The sequence below is a fragment of the Pristiophorus japonicus genome, chromosome 13, assembly GCF_044704955.1.
Source record: "Pristiophorus japonicus isolate sPriJap1 chromosome 13, sPriJap1.hap1, whole genome shotgun sequence".
Taxonomy (NCBI): domain Eukaryota; kingdom Metazoa; phylum Chordata; class Chondrichthyes; family Pristiophoridae; genus Pristiophorus; species Pristiophorus japonicus.
Window position 1 is genome coordinate 169,296,109 of NC_091989.1, and position 20,782 is coordinate 169,316,890.

Here is a 20,782-nt window from a genome sequence, read left to right on the forward strand (position 1 = left end):
TAGCCAGCTCTGCCCTTCTGGCTGCTGCTGAAACATGGCAGATATAACGCTTTTGCTTGGGATGAATGCATCATGGGTGCTCCCAGGGTATCTTGCATTGACTGACATGATGCGATGCATGTCATCACACATGAGCTGTATATTAATGGAGGTGAAGCATTTTCTGTTCCTGTACATCTTGGAATCCTCCAAAGGTGCTCGCAAGGCAATGTGGGTACAATCAATGCAGCGCTATACCTTGGGGAAGCCAGCAGTCCTGGAGAAGCCCACAGCCCTGTCATGCATTACCTGGGCGGTCGTGGAGAACTTTATTTAGTCATTCCTCCAGGCATATAGTGCAGCTGTCACCTGCCAAATGCAGACATGTGTTGCATGTTGAGAAATGGCGCACACTTCCCCAGTTGTAGCTTGAAACGATCCAGAGGCATAGAATGAAAGTGCAGTTGTAACCTTCACTTCCACTGACAAAGTAGCCCTACTGATGTTCCTAGGTTGCAGGTCTGCTTTCACCAACTCAGTTATAACTTATTTGTGGAAACGTAGCCTTCTGACACAGTCTACATCACTCAGGTGCAGGTACGAACACCTGTCTCGATATACCTGAGGTGGGTAAGGCCTCCTGCCCAGCACCCTACAGGCTCTGAGGTTCTTCATGCAATGACGTTGAATCAATTGTCTCCTCTGCAGCACCATGATGCAGAAGGCTCGCACAAGGTATGGCATTGTCAGTATTGCCCTCATGGTTAAATTTTACTTTTGTAAGAAGCTCAAAACGTCAGGGAAGTAGACAGGGCAGGTTCTTTGTTGTCTCTCCCCAAGCAGTCTTGTGCCACCCACCCCCACCCCCCGCCCACCCACGCCCCCCCCCCCTGGGCTCATTGCAGTCTTGTGACTTCTCCCCCCCCCCGCCCACCCCGCCCCCCCTGGGCTCATTGCAGTCTTGTGACTTCTCCTCGCCTGGGCTCATTTGCTGGCTAGTGCAGACTTCCGATTCTGTCAGCCGACGCTGCGATCCTCCAGCCCTGTTTGAAGACGTTCAGTGGTGGCGTGTGAGTAAAAAAACAATGAAAACTTCACAATTCCATGAAACTTCCATGTACTCCATTGAAAGGTAAAAAAATGCTATCTTTAGTATGGATATTTAAAGTGTTCTTGACTCCCTCCAAAAACTTTGATGAAAAACAATGGCATCTTTCAGCGTCAATTTCTCAATGTGCTGCTTTCTGTTAACTCTCTAGAAGGTTCTTCGGAAATGGCCAGACACACCGACCTAGCAGAAATTTTTTTTGGCCAAACTGAAAAATCATCAAAACCGGCGCAGACATGAGGGAATGACATCAAAAAAACGAATGTAAAAAGGTTGTAACTAACTCAGTTATGCCGGCGCAGATTCTTGGGGGAAACTTTGATTTAAATACTTACGCCAAAAAAATGGAATGCATCAAACAAACGGCGCAAATGACCTGGGAATATTGAGCCCTAAGAACTGCAATAAAGGAGGAACGTCTCTGGCATTTGTCTTCATTGCCAAGTATCCAACAGAATTTCTTCTGATACATTTATTGATAAAGGTTTGTCTTTACTCCCTTTCCATATTAAAATGGATGAAATGTGGACCTCAAATAAATCCCATTATAAAATAATAATGAAGGCCAGGTTCCATGCTTAGAAATGTTCATGCATATTTGTTATCTATTGCACAGGAATCAAGAATACTCTTTACAATCACTTTTTTTGTCATGGTTTACATAACGTACATGAATTGAAACTTGACATGGAGAAGTTCTCTTTCCGCCTCACTCCACTCATGTCTGCACGGTCCCTTTCTGTAGAGCAAAAATATAAAATTACTTAAACAGGTCAACAGGCATCGATTAACACTGCTCCCAACATTAAGGCTATTAACATTACATTGCCAGTAAGTGATGTATCTGACTTTGCTAAGTATATCAAGGAATTGTTGATGCATAGCATCATGGCTAAGATGGAAAACCGTTCCTTCTGCCAGTTCAGCTGGATGTAAAAGATCCAATTGGAAAAAAAACAGTGGAGTTTTTCCAATGTCCTGGCCAACAATTTTCCCTTAACCAACATCATCAAAACAGACTAACTGCTCAGTTATCATAATTGCTGTTTGCAAGTTGACTTCTGTATTCACCTACATAACAAGACTGATGACATTTCAAAAGTAATTCACTGGCTGTGAACTAAGATAATTGCAGCTCTTCAGAATGGTGTTGAGGATAACCATGCCATTATAGTTAGTGGCGCCTGTGTGAAACTCCTTCTTTAAACTATCTGACAAACAGATTGTTAAAGATTGTCTCATTTCAATTGCCATATTTAAACAATTCCCTCATCTCGCCAATGACTGTAACAGAAATTAGTGATGTGGGCAACAGCATATTACTATTGAAAACTGTCAGGTTTTAACCAGTACTGACCTCTGAAGCCCATTAAAGGAAACTCGCCACTGTCGATGTGGTTCAAGACATTCCAGTTTTAGACTACCTCCACTCCAGCATTTCTCGCTCCCCGCACTAACGAGCGCAGCAGGATGAACAAGGTGCTGAAAGGTTGTGACCTGTACTGTTACCATAGTCTTCACAAGGATATTGAGACATTGCCTCAGGGTAAGAATTTAATAACAATGTTATGCAAATAACATTTACGACTGTTTAGGATTACAGTATAGGGTAACTTTTGAAAGGTCTCACAAAATGTGTCCTGATGTGAATCCACTCTCACTGCAGCAGGTCACTTTTTGGACAATGGGCTAGAACCTCCACTTTTGTGCTTATTGCCCAAAAATGGACGTTATTTCCGGCGTGGGCGGTAAAAAAGGGTTTTCAGATCGTCAGTTTCTCGCCCATTCTCAAAGCACCCAGTCTCCATTTTTGAAAATGGGCGTTACCACGAGCGATATGAAATGGGCAGTAGTGTTTAATTTTTTTGAACTTCTGCCGTAAAGTGTCGCCATCCTTAGCAACGACATGGCAACGCTCGATTCCCGCGATTCAGGAGGTCAAGAGTCATCATGACATGCGCAGAAGAGGAGACAGGGAGAGAGGGAGCTCAGAGGCACTGAAAGCATGTGTGGCTGTGGTATATGCTTGTCTGGCTGTTATAGGAGGCATGAGGGAGATTCACCAGCAGCAAAAAGCCTACTAAACACCAAGAACATAGTTGGCACCGAATTTTTGCCAAAAAATAAGATATAACATGGAAGGGATGGAAGAGGCCCTGGAGCTGGTAGCCAGAAACACTGGTGACAAAGAGCTCCCAGTGATCCCAGAGCGCAGCACTGTACCCCAAGGTGCTGCACCACCATTGCCAACCACACATGAGAGCCAGCAGCAAAATCTTGCTTCTGGCTAGGAGCACGTTCCCACCTTGGGACCGTCCTCTCCTGTATCCATCCAAGAAGCATTTCGGCCGTTACCACTGCCCCCCCCCCAATGAAGCATCGCCTGAGGAGCTCTTCAGCCAGGCGGCTTGGAGTCAGGAGGGGAAGGGGAAGGGGTAGAAGTGGGGAGGAGAAATGGGGAGGCGGGGAAGGGTTGGTTTGTACAGAAATACTGATGATTTCAGACTAATGTTTGGTTTAAATGTTTTTTATTTAACAAAACCTTGTAGCGCATTGACTCAGATAGCTGCACCATTACACACTGGTGATTCCTTAACATCAAAGGGAATAATGACACTTAACTTCAATCAACTTAAACTATAACTGTCACCAAGGTGATGCCCACCATTGATGTATCACCTGCACACCCAGCAGCGTGTCAGCCTTGTAAATAACACCAATGTTCTTTCAGGCAAAATGATCATTGATGAGCTCCTGACTTAAGGCTCTTGCAGCTATCATGCCACCACAGGCTCTTTCATGCGGTCTACAGGGGGGTGGGGCCATGGCTTCAGCGTCACCCTGATTGTCTGGGCCGATATCAGCGTCCTCCTCCTCGTCCTTCTCTTCCTCTCTCTGACAAGGTGGACTGTCAGACTCATAAGGCAATTCTTGTCCCCTCCTGATAGCCAAGTTGTGCAGCATGGAGCACACCATGAATTGAGCTACCTACTCAGCTCGCCTCCTGAGTGGTCCAGGCATCTAAAGCGCTGCGTCAGCACTCCAATGGTTTTCTCCATGATATTGCAAGCTGCTCTGTGGCTGTCATTGTATCGCCTCTCAGCTTTGGTTTGGGTGTCACGCAGGGGGGTCATCAACTAGGTGGCGAAGCCATATCCTTTGTCGCCAAGCATCCAGCATTGACCTTGTGGCTGATTGTTAAAATTAGTCAGATACAGTGCCTTACGCAGGATGTGAGCATCATTGATGCTGCCCGGAAATTGAGCATTCACTGTCAGTATAATTTGCTGGTGGTTGACAACCAGTTGGACATTCAGGGAGTGGAATCCCTTGTGGTTCCTGAAAACCAGGTGCCCGCATTGTGATGTGCATACAATCTATTGCTCCCTGCACCTTCTGGAAGTTTACAATTCTGGAGAATCCTAGAGCCCTCTCACTCTGTGCCTCCCTGGCCATAGGGAAGCTGAACAAGTTCTTCCTGCTTGCATACAGAGCTTCAGTGACCTGTCTAAAGCAGCGATGTGTGGCATGCTGAGAAAGTCCGCAAATGTCTCCAGCTGTGGCCTGAAAAGAACCTGAGGCGTAGAACGACAGTGCCGCGGTGACTTTGACCTCGACAGACAATGCAGTACTGATGGTGCTGGCAGGCTGCAGATCTTTTCTTATCAGCTGGCATACCTCAGTGATGACCTCTTCGTGGAAACGCAGTCTCCGAAGGCATGTGATGTCGGGCAAGTCGAGGTAAGAATGCTTCTCCTTGTACTTGCAGGGGGTGTAACGTCTGGTCCTCCTCATCAGTCTGTCATGTCTTCCATTGGGCACATAATGCAGTGGAGTGTTCCTTTGGCGATCTTGAGTCTGCTGCATGTAATTGGTCACCAAGAGAGGGTGGGAAAGGACAGATCCCATTGCAGTAGCTCTCTGTTTTCCACCGATTGGTCACAAACAAGACAGGTCCCGACGAAGACACCTATTCAATTCCAATCGGTCACTGTATGGTCAAGGTGTTGTTACAGATGTTCACATTTACTCAAACGACCTGCAGAGTACATCCGAACTCCGCCGAGGTTGAAGTACAGCAGCCTTTTAAAGTATGGGACATGTGATCTAGAACATGACGTCCATAATGCTGTGATTAGTTCCGGTTAGTTCCATTTTTTCTGGGCGGTTTTTAGGGCAAGCGATATTGCGGGCGATATGTGTGCGAGGTGGTGAAATTGACGCTGGGCAATCTCATAGCCGCTAGTTTCAGTAAATATGCTCTTTACGACAAAATAAAGTGGGCAGGCGTTAATATTGAATCTCGGCGTTAAATCAATGTGGAAAGTAACGCTGGACGATATTATGGCCGTTGATTTCGCCCATTCTGCTGATTCCGCCCCAAAAGAGTGGGCGGGCGGTAATATTTTTTCCCGCCGTTAAGCACATGGGGAAAGTAATGCTCGGCGATAAGTTTCCTAAGAATGCCCGCCAGTTTCCATTTTGTGCCATTATGGGTGATAAATGGGCGTTATTTCAGTGGTAAAATGAGCGATAAGTGGATGTTAAGTATGCAAAAAAAGTGGAGGTTCTAGCCCAATGTGTCTTTATTCTCAGTCTTGTTTCTTTATCCTATTTGTTTTTTTTTATATGCCTTAAACTACCATCTCTGAAAGTTCAGTGTCATTTGAATAAACTAAAGTCCAACTTAATGAGGAATTCCATTAACATCCTTCATTGAATTGTGATTAAAATGTTAAAGCTGAGACATAGCACTCTATTAAGATACAATTTGAATGTACTCTTGGTGCAATTTATTCTGCCACAAATGTCCTTTAAAAAAAAATCTATTAAGCACATAATGTGATACAGTGGAATTATATTGTCCATGGCTTGCTTACACAAATCTGACCCTGAAGTGGCAGCTTGCCTCAGTTGATGCCACTCTCACTTCTGAACCATGGTTGTGGGTTGAAGCCCCACTCCAAGACCTGAGCATGCATTCTTCATTGAGGCTTCAATATAGTATTGACCAAGTATTACAGTGCAGGAACTACTATTAAACTGAGACATCACCTACCTGTTCAGGTGAATGTAAAAGATCACATGGTACGATGCGAGGAACAATACTCAGTTCCTTGTGTCCAGGCCAACATTCCACCCTCAAACATCGCCAGTGAAAAGAAAGATTAACTGGTAATTGATATCATTTGCAGATTGTGGGGATCTTGTCCATGTAACACTTCAAAAGTAGTTGGTTGCCTGTGTCAGCTGTGGCTCAGTGGGTAGCATGCTCACCTCTGAGTCCGAAGGTTTGTGAGTTCACGTCCCACTTCAGGGACTTGAGCACCAGCATCTGGGCTTGCAGTGTGGAGGGAGTGCTGCACTGTGGGAGTTGCCACCTTTTGGATGAGAAGCTAAACTGAGGCCATATCTGCTTCTCGCAGGTGGATGACAAAAGATCCCATGGCACTATTTTGATGAAGAGTAGGGAAGTTATCCCTGGTGTCCTGGCCAATATCTATCCCTGGTGTCCTGGCCAATATCTATCCCTTATTCAACATAACAAAAACAGATTATCTGGTCATTATCACATTGCTGTTTGTGGGAGCTTGCTGTGCGCAAATTGGCTGCCACATTACAACAGTGACTACATGTCAAAAGTATTTCATTGGCTGTAAAGCGCTTTGAGCTGATTGGGTGGTTACAAAAGGCGCTATATAATGCAAGTCTTTCTTTTTGAAGTGCCAGAAGTTGTACAAGGCATGTTAAAGCATTATAAAAATGCAATTACAAAAAATAATTTTAAGCTGAAATGACAGACAATGCAAATCAGTCCTTTTCATCAGTACATTGTGGCCATGTGTTTTGTTCTGGTCTTTTCTTCTAATTGGAATGAACATTTAGCAGGAACATCATCATCATAGGCAGTCCCTCGAAATCGAGGAAGACTTGCTACCACTCTAAAAGTGAGTTCTTAGGTGACTGAACAGTCCAATATGGGAATTATAGTCTCTGTCACAGGTCAGACAGACAGTCGTTGAAGGAAAGTGTGGGTGGGAAATCTGATTTGCCGCACGCTCCTTCCGCTACCTGTGTTTGCTTTCTGCTTGCTCTCGGCGACGAGACTCGAGGTGCTCAGTGCCCTCCCGGATGCTCTTCCTCCACTTAGAGCGATCTCTGGCCAGGTACTCCCAGGTGTCAGATGGGATGTTGCTTTTTATCAAGGAGGCTTTGAGGGTGTCCTTGAAACGTTTACTCTGCCCATCTGGGGCTTGCTTGCCGTGTATGAGTTCCGAGTAGAGCGCTTGCTTTGGGAATCTTGTGTCAGGCATGCGAACAATGTGGCCCACCCAATGGAGCTGGTCGAGTGTGGTCAGTGCTTTGATGCTGGGGATGTTGGCCTGATCGAGAACACTGACGTTGGTGCGTCTGTCCTCCCAGGGGATTTGCAGGATCTTGCGGCGACATCGTTGGTGATATTTCTCCAGTGATTTGAGGTGTCTACTGTATATGGTCCACGTCTCTGAGCCATACAGGAGGACGGGTATCACTACAGTCCTGTAGACCATGAGCTTGGTGCCAGAGTTGAGGGCCTGATCTTTGAAAAATCTCTTCCTCAGGCAGCCGAAGGCTGTGCTGGCGCACTGGATGCGGTGTTGAACCTCGTCGTTGATGTCTGCCCTTGCTGATAATAGGCACTTACAGTAACATGATTTGCTATGCTAAGGATTGACATTGTGAAATAATGTTGAAAATATTAATAAGATGTGACAGCTAAACGATTATTATGTACAATAATTACACTAAAATTGTTAAAGGATATATTAAATTTAATATTCTGAAATTAAATGCCATCAATATTTTAAAATAGCTTTCCCTCAATTCTAAAATTCTCATCCTTGTTTTCAAATCCCTCCACAGCCTTGCTCACTCCCTATCTCAGTAATCTCCCCCAGCCCTACAACCCGCTGAGATCTCTGCGCTCCTGCAAATCGGGCCTATTGAGCATCCTTGATTTTAATCGCTCCATCATTAGCAGCCGTCCGTTCAACTGCCACTGCCTTAAGATTTGGAATTCCCTCCCTGTGTGTCTTTGCCTCTCTACCTCTCTTTCCTCCTTTAAGACACTCTTAAAACCTACTGCCCGAGTATCTTCACATGTGGCTCAGAATTAAATTTTGGTTGAAGTGCCTTGGAACATTTTACGACGTTGCTCTTGTTATAAATCTGAATTATCACAGCAATTTGAATGATATATTACACTATAATTTTCAGCAGTTATCTATAATCCAGAATAAGAAATCTTTACCTCTAAGTTTCCAACCCCTTCAACTTACAGGAACTGCCAGATTTCACACAGGCCATTCGGTCTTTGGCAAAGACGGAGAAAAAATAAGGTTTTATCTGTTTCTGTGAACCCTAAAAAATGATAGCCTGGAAAAATGTCAAGTAGAAAGTACTTAATCATTGTTACTGTGTACGATATGCCAACTTTCAAACCATCTATGTATCAACGTAATGATTTTACATAGAATTATATAGAATTTACAGCACAGAAACAGGCCATTTGCCCAACTGGTCCATGCCAGTGTTTGTGTTCCACACAAGCCTCCTCCCACCCTATTTCATCTCACCCTATCAGCATAACCTTCTATTCCTTTCTCCCTCATGTGTTTATCTAGCTTCCCCCTTAAAGGCATATATGCGAGTTGCTGCAACTACTTCAGTTTCCTAATGTATGTGAGGAAGGCTTGAATATACTGCATTCTGAATTAATTTTTAATAAGTTGTTATAACAATACTGGTTACAGTACAAGGTTGAAGACTGAAGGCACAGTTCTACACTTAAAACCACTTATGTGACCTGACTGAGTATAGGTTATTTCATTATTATGGCCTTGGACTGGAAAGCCAACAATGTTTGGACAGAACTTTCAAACATAGGAAATGTATTCTTAGTCTTGCCCACCAATTGGCATCAATAGGCAATAGTCTTCAATGCATCACACCGGTGGGTAATAAATCCAAACTATTAAGCACTGATGTCAGATCTTCAGGCTATAACTTGAACAAAATGATTGAATCCCTCCCATTGTGTCGTCCCTTTTCAAATTAAATTTTTGCCATTCTTTTAAATTTATCCTGAAAATAAATTCCTGTTTGTTTATAAAACAGTATTAGCGGCATTTTATGACTTGCCTCTTGCAATCTGCTATTACAAAACACCAACATCTCTGCTCTACAGATTCTCAATCTAACTTGGATCTTGACTGTGGAACAAAAGTGTTGCCAGTAAGGTCGGTGAGGTACACATATTCTATTCGGTAGAATTGTATAACTATGGGAGAATGTAGATACAAGACAGTATAAAATGTGAGGATGTAAAGACAGAATAATGTAACCATTGGAGTGTTTGGGTACAGGATAGTATAACCAAGCAGCACGTTGGTGGGAAATGGTATGTGGAGAGTGCAGGTATGGGAGAGTATAACTGTAGAAAGTGTAGATATGGGAGAATATAACTGTGGAAAGTGTAGATATGGAAGAATATAACTGTGGAAAGTGTGGATATGGGAGAATATAACTGTGAGAAGTGTAGATATGGGAGAATATAACTGTGGAAAGTGTAGATATGGGAAAAAATAACTGTGGAAAGTATAGATATGGGAGAATATAACTGTGGAAAGTGTAGATATGGGATAGGATAACTGTGGAAGCTCTAAGTGTGAAATTGTAATGCAGCTTCAATGGCTTTTTATTGATGAACATTTTATAAATTTTGCTGGAATTGTAAGTCTAAGACCTTAATATCAATAGTGTGGCCAATCATTTATGAAAGCTTAAACGTGCCTAACCTACAATGCTGGACATACAGTTGACAGTTACAAGTATGTCCAATTGTGCAAAACTGTTGCAGTAAAACTGTTATGAAATTGAAGACTCCGCAATCTCTGCAAAAGACAAGTGATATTTTTTAAAAGATTTAGTACATTGTCATTTTTAAAATATAGTATAGTGTATAACGATAACAGCTCAGAGCCTGGATGATTCAGATAACGTGAAATTTATCAACATAACATTAAAAGTGAGTAATCTTACAGGGTGGCTTAGTAATTTTAGAAGGCATTCTATTTCTTCAAAGGAAGGTCCCAGCGATGTTCTGAGCTCTCTGCTTTCAATTCCACCATTTCCAATACAGAATTTGTCTGCTCTTTTGTGACCCAACCCCACGTTCTCTCCAGAACAGTTTTCACGTCACTCCCATTCTTCCTCCTGTGAACGTGGTAAAAGATTACAAACAATAATTTTTTCAATGCGTACCATCTCCCTGGAACAGAATACCTGCCACTTAATGGCTCTGGGTCCTCCTGCAGCAGATTCTTTGCTATGTAGATACAAAGGAAAATGATTGACAAAAGACTGATCATATTGGCCGGCGTGTGTAACTGTCTTTTATCCCGGTTTCTAATCTATGGTTAAAGGAGACAGAAAACTTTGTGCTGTCTCCACCCCCTCTATGTGGTAGTCCACTAAATGCCTGACATGTAAAAGAGGAGGGTCTTCATCAAGGGGTGGTTGCTCTATTTTTTTTTACAGTTTTTACATAATTGGCAAACCCCCAGATGACCTTTAACATTTCTTAACTTTGAAAAAAAAGCATTTCTTTGTCAAATTATGATTAAAGTTCATTTTTACTGTTTCTTTCATAAGAAATTGAACTGAAACCTAAGGCTGCATGAATCATCGCAAATCTCTAGGAACTACACATATTTCTATCAACAACAACAACAACTTACATAGAAACATAGAAACATAGAAAATAGGTGCAGGAGTAGGCCATTCGGCCCTTCGAGCTTGCACCACCATTCAATATGATCATGGCTGAACATTCACCTCAGTACCCCTTTCCTGCTTTCTCTCCATACCCCTTGATCCCTTTAGCCATAAGGGCCATATCTAACTCCCTCTTGAATATATCTTGTATTTATATAGTGCCTTTAATGTAGTGAAACGTCCCGAGGTGCTTCACAGTATTATTAGTCAAAAGAATTTACACCGAGCCACATAAGAAGAAATTAGGGCAGGTGATCAAAAGCTTGGTCAAAGAGGAGTGTCTTAAAGGAAGAAAGTGAGGTATAGAGATGGAAAGGTTTGGGTGGGGAATTCCACAGCTTATGGCCTAGGCAACAGAAGGCACAGCCACCAATGGCTGATCAATTATAATCAGGGATGCTCAAGAGGGCAGAATTAGAGGAGCGCAGAAATCTCGGAGCAGGTGTGGAGGGGGTGGAGGAGTTGTGGGACTGGAGGAGGTTACAGAGATAGGGAAGGGAGAGGCCATGGAGGGATTTGAATACAAGGATGGGAATATCCATTTCAATTACCAGAAATTAGGGCCAGTTGTATACTGAACATGTGACCAATGGGGAACCGATGCATACCCACTATATTATTACATTTAATTTACATAGAATGTACAGCACAGAAATAGGCCATTCAGCCCGACTGTTCTATGCCAATGTTTATGCTCCACACTAACCTCCTCCCATCCCTCTTCAACTAACCCTATCAGCATAACTTTCAATCAATATCAATATTAATCAGGCATATTCCCCTGACTCATTGACCTCAGGCCAGATACACAACAACTTCAATCCCTTGCCCCTCCCCAGATTATAGATGGATATTCCAGCACCATAACTATTACTTTTGTCTTTTGATTACAGTTGCCAACTGCACATTTTGTCACAGATATACACACCAATTCCACTCTGCTAGTTGCGAAATGGAGATTCAGTAAAACCTAAACAGACAAATTTTGAATTTTTTAAAAACTCAGTTCAGCTTTCAACCCTCATTTTAAACTGCAACACTAAATTTCCACAAATACTTAAAGTAGTAAACTATATGAAGGCAAGTTTTCGTGTAAGTGTGAGTTAGCTCATGCAGTGTTTTAAAGAAAGTATTAGTAATTAATTTGATTTGGAATGTAATTTGAGCTGTTGGACTTTATGCAGTTATTTCTTACATGTAATAGTTTACACATTAAGCAATTTAATGGTTGCTACAGGTATAACTGGCTCCATTTACAAGCTAATATACAATTATCCATTGTTTAACAGCATGGATAAAGTTTGAAACAATTTAATCCCAAGTTAAAACTTAGTAATCTTACATGAGGGTGGCTCTATTTCTTTAATGGAAGATTTATGACAAACATAAGGTTCATAATAGAGTAGAGAACTGAGCTGAATACAGAAGGTACAGGGAGATCTAAAAACGGGAATAAAAGGGGCAAAGGGAGAGTATGAGAATAGATTAATGGCTAACATCAAAGGGGACACAAAAGTGTTTTTATCAACATATAACTAGTGAAAGGATAGTCAAAGAAAGGCTGATGAACAACCCCCACACACCAAACCTACCCTTTTTTAGGTTAAAATTCCCCCCATAGAGACTAAAATACAACAGAAAAAGGAGCCTTATAACAAATGTATGCTTCGTAACACAGTAGAGAACCAAGCAGAATACAAAAAGTACAGAGTAGATCTAAAAAAATGGAATAGGAGGGGAAAAGAGAGAGAATAACAATAGATTTGTGGCTAACATAAAAGGGAACCGAAAAGTCTTTCACAGACATCTAAATAGTAAATGGGTAGTCAAAGGAAGGCTAGGGCCAATTAGCGACCAAAGAGGCGATCATCTTGTAGAGGCAGAGGGCATGGCTGAGGTTCTAAATGAGTACTTTGCATCTGTTGCATCTTCATATCATTGTAGCAGCAAAGGAGGAGGTAGTAATAATATTGGATAGGATAAAAATAGATAAAGAGGTGGTACTTAAAAGATTGGCAGTCCTCAAAGTGAAAAAGTCATCTGGTCTGGAAGAAATGAATGCTAGGTTACTGAGGGAAGTAAGAATGGAAATTGTAGAGGCTCTGGCCACAATTTCCAAATCCTCCTTGGATATGGAAGTGGTGCCAGAGGACTTGAGGATTGTAAATGTGACACCGCTGTTAAAATAAACGGAGTAGCTATTTGTACTAAGTCTCCCTTCTGCGCATGCATCTCCCGACGCATGCGCAGCAGCGAGAGTTAGGACAAATATTACCGACACCCTCCTGCCCACCCACCCAGCGCAATTCCTACTAACCCATTTCTGCGCATACGTCCAACACCACGCTACCTCCATTGAGCAGCCAAATGCATCCGCTGAGCCTCCCGCAGTGCCGGGGAGAGCGGGCGGCAAGCGGGGAGAGCAAGAAGTAGGGAGGGAGAGCTTGGGAGGGAGAGAGAGCTTGCGGGAGGGGGGGTGGATGGCAGAGAGAGAGAGCTTGGGGGGGGGGGAGGGGAGAGAGAGCTTTGGGGAAGAGAGAGCTTGGGGGGGGGAGCCTGGGGTGTGGAGAGAGAGCTTGGGGGGAGGGCAGAGAGGGAGAGAGAGAACCTAAGGGAGTTGGAGAGAGAGCTTGGGGGGGGGGGCAGTCAGAGAGAGAGAGCTTGGGGGGCAGAGAGAGACCTTGCGGGGGGGAGAGAGAGCTTGGGGTGTGGAGAAAGAGCTTGGAGGGGGGAGAGAGAGCTTTGGCGGGGGGGGTGGGGGGCGGCGTGGGGAAAGAGAGAAAGCCTGGTGGGGGAGAGAGAGCTTGGGGGGGGCATGGGGGGAGAGAGACACAGGTGGGGGGGGATCGGAGGGGAGGGAGGGAACTCAGAGAAGACGGATCACATTCTTCTTACCCCCTGGTGCGTTCAAGATCCAGTGTGTGTGTTACAAGGAACATTGTTGGGGTGGATAAAATCCAGAAGTCACGACACTGTAACTATTCACTTCATATCCCCAAAATCCGTTGTTTTTTTTAATAATCCGCACACAATGCTTCTTATATGGGGGGGAGGGAGGTAAGGTCTTGCGCTTGGGTAATGGTCTTCAGCTGGTGGAGGGATGCACTTACACTGAGGAAATGGACTTTGGCTGGAACTTTGTGGCTTTTGGGGAGATCTAACCTCTGTGGCTACTGAAGTCAAAATGTATCGAATTACAAATTGGAAATTCACTTAGAACTTGGGTTGAGCGGTTCCAGTTACACATTCCAGAGGAACTTCAGGGTGTGGCTTATGCTCCAAGGGGACCAATCAGCAGTAGGTTTGGAGAGCCAATCAGAGAACTGGCTGCCTTTCAGTTAGTACTATTAGATGCATCCTTAAATAAAAGGAAAAGGGATAAACCCAACAACTACAGGACATTCAGCTGAAAGGTGTTGTACAGACATTAAACCAGGACAAAATTAATTTGAAGTTAGTAAATTATGGCCAATAACTTAAAATGAGCATAGATTTGATAAAAGGCAAATCGTGTTTGGATAACTTGATTGAGTTCTGTGATGAAGTAATGGAGAGGATTGATGAGGATAGTGTTGTCTATGGAGAAAGAGTCAGACTGAATACTGTGAGCTCAAAGTACCATGTGACTGTATTCTTTTATTGCAGGTCTCCAGAGTGCATCTCTAACCTGTGAAGCCTTCGTAAATACCTGTGCTCCCAAGGGATTATGGGATCCCTTGGGACTCCGGGGAATGAGCCCTCTGGTGGCTGTACAGAGTAAATACAAGTCCACATATATGACAACATTCCCTCCCAAAGTCAATAGTGTAACTATTTACAATGTGAGTCGATCTGGGGCCCTTCTTGCCCTGGTTGATTGTCTCGGTGTGAAAGCTGGTGTTGCTAAATCATTTGTTGGGCCCTCGCTGGGCTGCTGTGTAGCTGGCCTTGCTGGGCTGCCTGGTGTGTTGGGCCCTGCAGGGCTGCTGTGAATGATGGGTTCTGCTTTGTGGTCAACCATGGTATCGATTGCCACTGGTGTGTGTATTGGGGGATCAAAAAAGGTAGGATTCAAGGTGGGTTGCTCAGGGTAGTCTGTGAATCTGAGTTTGATTTGGTCCAAGTGTTTCCGGTGAATGAGTCCATTTGAAAGTTTGACCCGAAACACCCTGCTCCCCTCTTTGGCCACGACATTGCCGGGAAGCCACTTGAGACCTTGTCCATAATTTAAAACAAATACAGGATCATTGATTTCAATCTCGCGTGACATATTTGCGCTATCATGGTATGCACTTTGTTGAAGCCACCTGCTCTCTACCTGTTCATGTAGATCAGGGTGAACTAACGAGAGCCTTGTCTTGAGTGCTCTTTTCATGAGCAGTTTAGCAGGTGGGATCCCAGTGAGTGAGTGGGGTCTCGTGAGGTAGCTAAGCAGGACTCGGGATAGGCAAGTCTGCAGGTAGTGCAGAGGTCCCCTGCGGTCATCCCCCTCCAAAACAGATAGACCATTTTGGGTACTGTTGAGGGGGATGACGCATCAGGGGAGAGCAGCAGCAGCTAAGTTCATGGCACCTTGGGTGGCTCTGCAGCACAGGAAGATAGGAAAAAGAGTGGAGAGCTATAGGGGTAGGGGATTCTATCATAAGGGGAATTGATAGATGTTTCTGTGGCCGCAATCAAGACTCCAGGATGGTATGTTGCCTCCCTGGTGCAAGGGTCAAGGATGTCTCAGAGTGGTTGCAGGACATTTTGGAGCGGGAAGGTGAACAGCCAGTTGTCGTGGTGCATATAGGTACCAACGATATAGGTAAAAAACGGGATGAGGTCCTACAAGATGAATTTAGGGAGCTCGGAGTTAAATTAAAAAGTAGGACCTCAAAGGTAGTAATCTCAGGGGGTGCTACCAGTGCCATGTGCTAGTCAGAGTGGGAATCGCAGGATAGCTCAGATGAATACTTGGCTTGAGGAGTGGTGCAGAAGGGAGGGATTCAAATTCCTGGGACATTGGAACCGGTTCTGGGGGAGGTGGGACCAGCACAAACCGGATGGTCTACACCTGGGCAGGACCGGAACCAATGTCCTAGGGGGAGTGTTTGCTAGTGCTGTTGGGGAGGAGTTAAATTAATATGGCAGGGGGATGGGCACCAATGCAAGGAGACAGAGGGAAGTAGAATGGGGGCAGAAGCAAAAGATAGAAAGAAGAAAAATAAAAGTGGAGGGCAAAGAAACCAAAGGCAAAAATCAAAAAGGGCCACATTACAGCAAAATTCCAAAAGGGCAAAGTGTGTTAAAAAGACAAGCCGAAGGCTCTGTGCCTCAATGCGAGGAGTATTCATAATAAGGTGGAAGAATTAACTGCACAGGCAGCAATTAGTGAATATGATATAATTGGCATCACAGAGACATGGCTCCAGGGTGACCAAGGCTGGGAACTCAACAGCCAGCGGTATTCCATATTCAGGAAGGATAGACAGAAAAGAAAAAGAGGTGGGGTAGCCTTGCTGATTAAAGAGGAACTTAATGAAATAGTAAGGAAGGACATTAGCTTGGATGATGTGGAATCTGTATGGGTGGAGCTGCGGAATACCAAAGGGCAGAAAACGCTAGTGGGAATTGTGTACAGACCACCAAACAGTAGTAGTGAGGTTGGGGATAGCAACAAACAAGAGATTAGGGATGTGTGCAATAAAGGTACAGCGGTTATCATGGGCGACTTTAATCTACATATAGATTGGGCTAACCAAACTGGTAGCAATACGGCGGAGGAGGATTTCCTGGCGTGTATTAGGGATGGTTTTCTAAACCAATATGTCGAGGAACCAACTAGAGGGCTGGCCATCCTAGACTGGGTGATGTGTAATGAGAAAGAACTAATTAGCAATCTTGTTGTGCAAGGCCCCTTGGGGAAGAGTGACCATAATATGGTAGAATTCTTTATTAAGATGGAGAGTGACACAGTTAATTCAGAGACTAGGGTCCTGAACTTAAGGAAAGGTAACTTCAATGATATGAGATGTGAATTCGCTAGAATACACTGGCGAATGATACATAAAGGGTTGACGGTGGATAGGCAATGGCAAACATTTAAAGATCACATGGATGAACTTCAACAATTGTACATCCCTGTCTGGAGTAAAAATAAAACGGGGAAGGTGGCTCAACCGTAGCTAACAAGGGAAATTAAGGATAATGTTAAATCCAAGGAAGAGGCATATAAATTAGCCAGAAAAAGCAGCAAACCTGAGGACTGGGAGAAATTTAGAATTCAGCAGAGGAGGACAAAGGGTTTAATTAGGAGAGGGAAAATAGAGTACGAGAGGAATCTTGCCGGGAACATAAATATTGACTGCAAAACTTCTATAAATATATGAAGAGAAAAAGATTAGTAAAGACAAATGTAGGATCCTTGCAGTCAGATTCAGGTGAATTTACAATGGGAAACCAAGAAATGGCAGGCCAGTTGAACAAATACTTTGGTTCTGTCTTCACAAAGGAAGACACAAATAACCTTCCGGGAGTACTAGGGGAGCGAAGGTCTGGTGAGAAGGAGGAACTGAAGGATATCGTTATTAGGTGAGAAATTGTGTTAGGGAAATTGAAGGGATTGAAGGCCAATAAATATCTGGCGCCTGATAGTCTGCATCCCAGAGTACTTAAGGAAGTGGTCATAGAAATAGTGGATGCATTGGTGATCATTTTCCAACAATCTATCGACCCTGGATTAGTTCTGATGGACTGGAGGGTAGCTAATGTAACAGCACTTTTTAAAAAAGGAGGAAGAGAGAAAACGGGTAATTATAGACCGGTTAGCGTGACATCAGTAGTGGGGAAAATGTTGGAATCAATTATTAAAGATGAAATAGCAGCGCATTTGGAAAGCAGTGATAGGATTGGTCCAAGTCAGCATGGATTTATGAAAGGCAAATCATGCTTGACAATTCTTCTGGAATTTTTGAGGATGTAACTAGTAGAGTGGACAAGGAAGAATCAGTGGGTGTATTTGGACTTTCAAAAGGCTTTTGACAAGATCCCACACAAGAGATTGGTGTGCAAAATCAAAGCACATGGTATTGGGGTAATGTACTGATGTGGATAGAGAACTGTTTGGCAGACAGGAAGCAGAGAGTCGCGATAAATGGGTCCTTTTCAGAATGGCAGGCAGTGGCTAGTGGGGTGCGGCAGGGCTCAGTGCTGGGACTTCAACTCTTTACAATATACACTAATTATTTAGATGACGCAATTGAGTGTAATATCTCCAAGTTTGTAGATGACACTAAATTGGGTGGTGGTGGGAGCTGTGAGGAGGACGCTAAAAGGCTGCAGGATAACTTGGACAGGTTAGGTGAGTGGGCAAATACATGGCAGATGCAGTATAATGTGGATAAATTGTGAGGTTATCCACTTTGGGGGCAAAAACACGAAGGCAGAATATTATCTGAATGGTGGTAGATTAGGAAAAGGGGAGGTGCAACGTGATCCGGGTGTCATGGTACATCAATCATTGAAAGTTGGCATGCAGGTACAGCAGGTGGTGAAGAAGGCAAATGGTATGTTGGCCTTCATAGCTAGGGGATTTGAGTATAGGAGCAGGGAGGTTTTACTACAGCTGTACAGGGCCTTGGTGAGGCCTCACCTGGAATATTGTGTTCAGTTTTGGTCTCCTAATCTGAGGAAGGATGTTCTTGCTATTGAGGGAGTGCAGCGAAGATTCACCAGACTGATTCCCAGGATGGCTGGACTGACATATGAGGAGAGACTGGATCGACTGGGCCTTTATATACTGGAGTTTAGAAGGATGAGAGGGGATCTCATAGAAACATATAAGATTCTGACGGGACTGGATAGGTTAGATGCGGGAAGAATGTTCCCGATGTTGGGGAAGTCCAGAACCAGGGGATACAGTCTTAGGATAAGGGGTAAGCCATTTAGGACTGAGATGAGGAGAAATTTCTTCACTCAGAGAGTTCTTAACCTGTGGAATTCCCTACCGCAGAGAGTTGTTGATGCCAGTTCATTGGATATATTCAAGAGCGAGTTGGATATGGCACTTACGGCTCAAGGGATCAAGGGGTATGGAGAGAAAGCAGGAAAGGGTTACTGAGGGAATGATCAGCCATGATCTTATTGAATGGTGGTGCAGGCTCGAAGGGCCAAATGGCCTACTCCTGCACCTATTTTCTATGTTTCTATGTTTCTATGTGCCTTCAGTTACCCTCTTCAAGCCTTGCTTGATGGTTTGCACTGCTCTCTCTGTCTAACCGTTGGACACTGGTTTAAAGAGGGCAGATGTGACATGTTTGATCCCATTACGGGTCATGAATTCTTTGAACTCAGGACTGGTAAAACATGGCCTGTTGTCACTCACCAGGACATCGGGTAAGCCGTGTGTGGCAAACATGGCCCGCAGGCTTTCAGTTGTGGCAGCAGACGTGCTAACCGACATTATCTCACATTCAATCTACTTGGAGTACGCGTCTACAACCACAAGGAACATTTTACCCAAGAATGGACCTGCATAGTCGATGTATACCCTCGACCACGGTTTGGAGAGTCAAGACCATAAACATAGCGGCGCCTCCCTGGGTACATTGCTTAACTGCGAGCATGTATTACATCTGTGAACGCAGGACTCTAAGTCCTCATCGATATCAGGCTACCACGCGTGGGATCTGGCTATCGCTTTCATCATTACGATGCCTGGGTGGGTACTGTGGAGGCCATTGATGAAGGTGTCTCTGCCCTTCTTGGGGACCACTACTCGATTGCCCCACAGAAGGCAGTCTGCCTGTATAGACATTTCATCTTTGCACCGCTGGAACGGCTTTATCACTTCCTGCATTTCCACTGGGACACTGGACCAGCTCTCGTGAAGCACACAGCTTTTGACTAGAGATAATCAGGGGTCCTGGCTTGTCCAGGTTTTGATCTGCCGGGCAGTGATGAGTGATTGCTCACTCTCAAATGCTTCCATAACCATGGCTAGATCTGCAGGATGTGCCATTTCTACACCCGTGGTGGGCAATGGCAGCCTACTGAGAGCATCGGCACAGTTTACTGTGCCTGGTCTGTGGCGGATGGCGTAGTTGTATGCAGACAACGTGACCATCCATCTCTGGATGCAGGCCGATGCATTGGTATTTATCCCTTTACTCTCGGAAAACAAGGATATAAGTGGCCTATGGTCAGTTTCCAAATCAATTTTAGCCCAAATATGTATTGATGCATTTTCTTTACGCTATAGACACACGCTAACGCTTCTTTTTCAATCATGCTGTAGGCTCTCTCAGCCTTAGACAAACTCCTGGATGCATAAGCAACCAGTTGCAGTTTCCCAAAATCATTAGCTTGTTATAATATACACCCGATGCCATATGATGACGCATCACATGCTGATACCAAATGTTTAAATGGATCATGCAACACAAGCAATTTGTTTGAGTATAACAATTTTCTCACTTTTACAAAGGCATTTTCTTGGCTTTTGCCCCAAACCCATTTGCCCCCTTTTCGTCGTAAGATATGTAGTGGTTCTAGCAGGGTGCTGAGACCAGGTAAGAAGTTACCAAAGTAGTTCAAGAATCCCAGAAACGACCGCAGCTCCGTCACGTTCTGTGGCCTTGGTGCATTCTCCATTGCCTGCGTCTTTGCTTTGGTGGACCTGATGCCGTCCGCCACAATCCTCCTTCCCAGGAACTCCACTTCAGGCGCCAGGAAAATGCACTTCGAGCGTTTTAACCTGAGCCCCACGCGGTTGAGTTGACTAAGAATCTCCTCCAGGTTCTGCAGATGCTCGACTGTGTTCCGACCTGTGATCAAGATGTCGTCCAGGAAGACCATGGTGTGTGGGACCGACTTCAGTAAACTTTCCATGATTCTCTGGAATATCGCCGCTGCTGATCG

General features: G+C 44.2%; 1 pseudogene; it reads right to left on the reverse strand.

Moving 5' to 3' along the window:
- LOC139278220 (uncharacterized) overlaps positions 1-20,782 on the reverse strand; it is a 179,140-nt pseudogene that overhangs the window by 144,184 nt on the left and 14,174 nt on the right.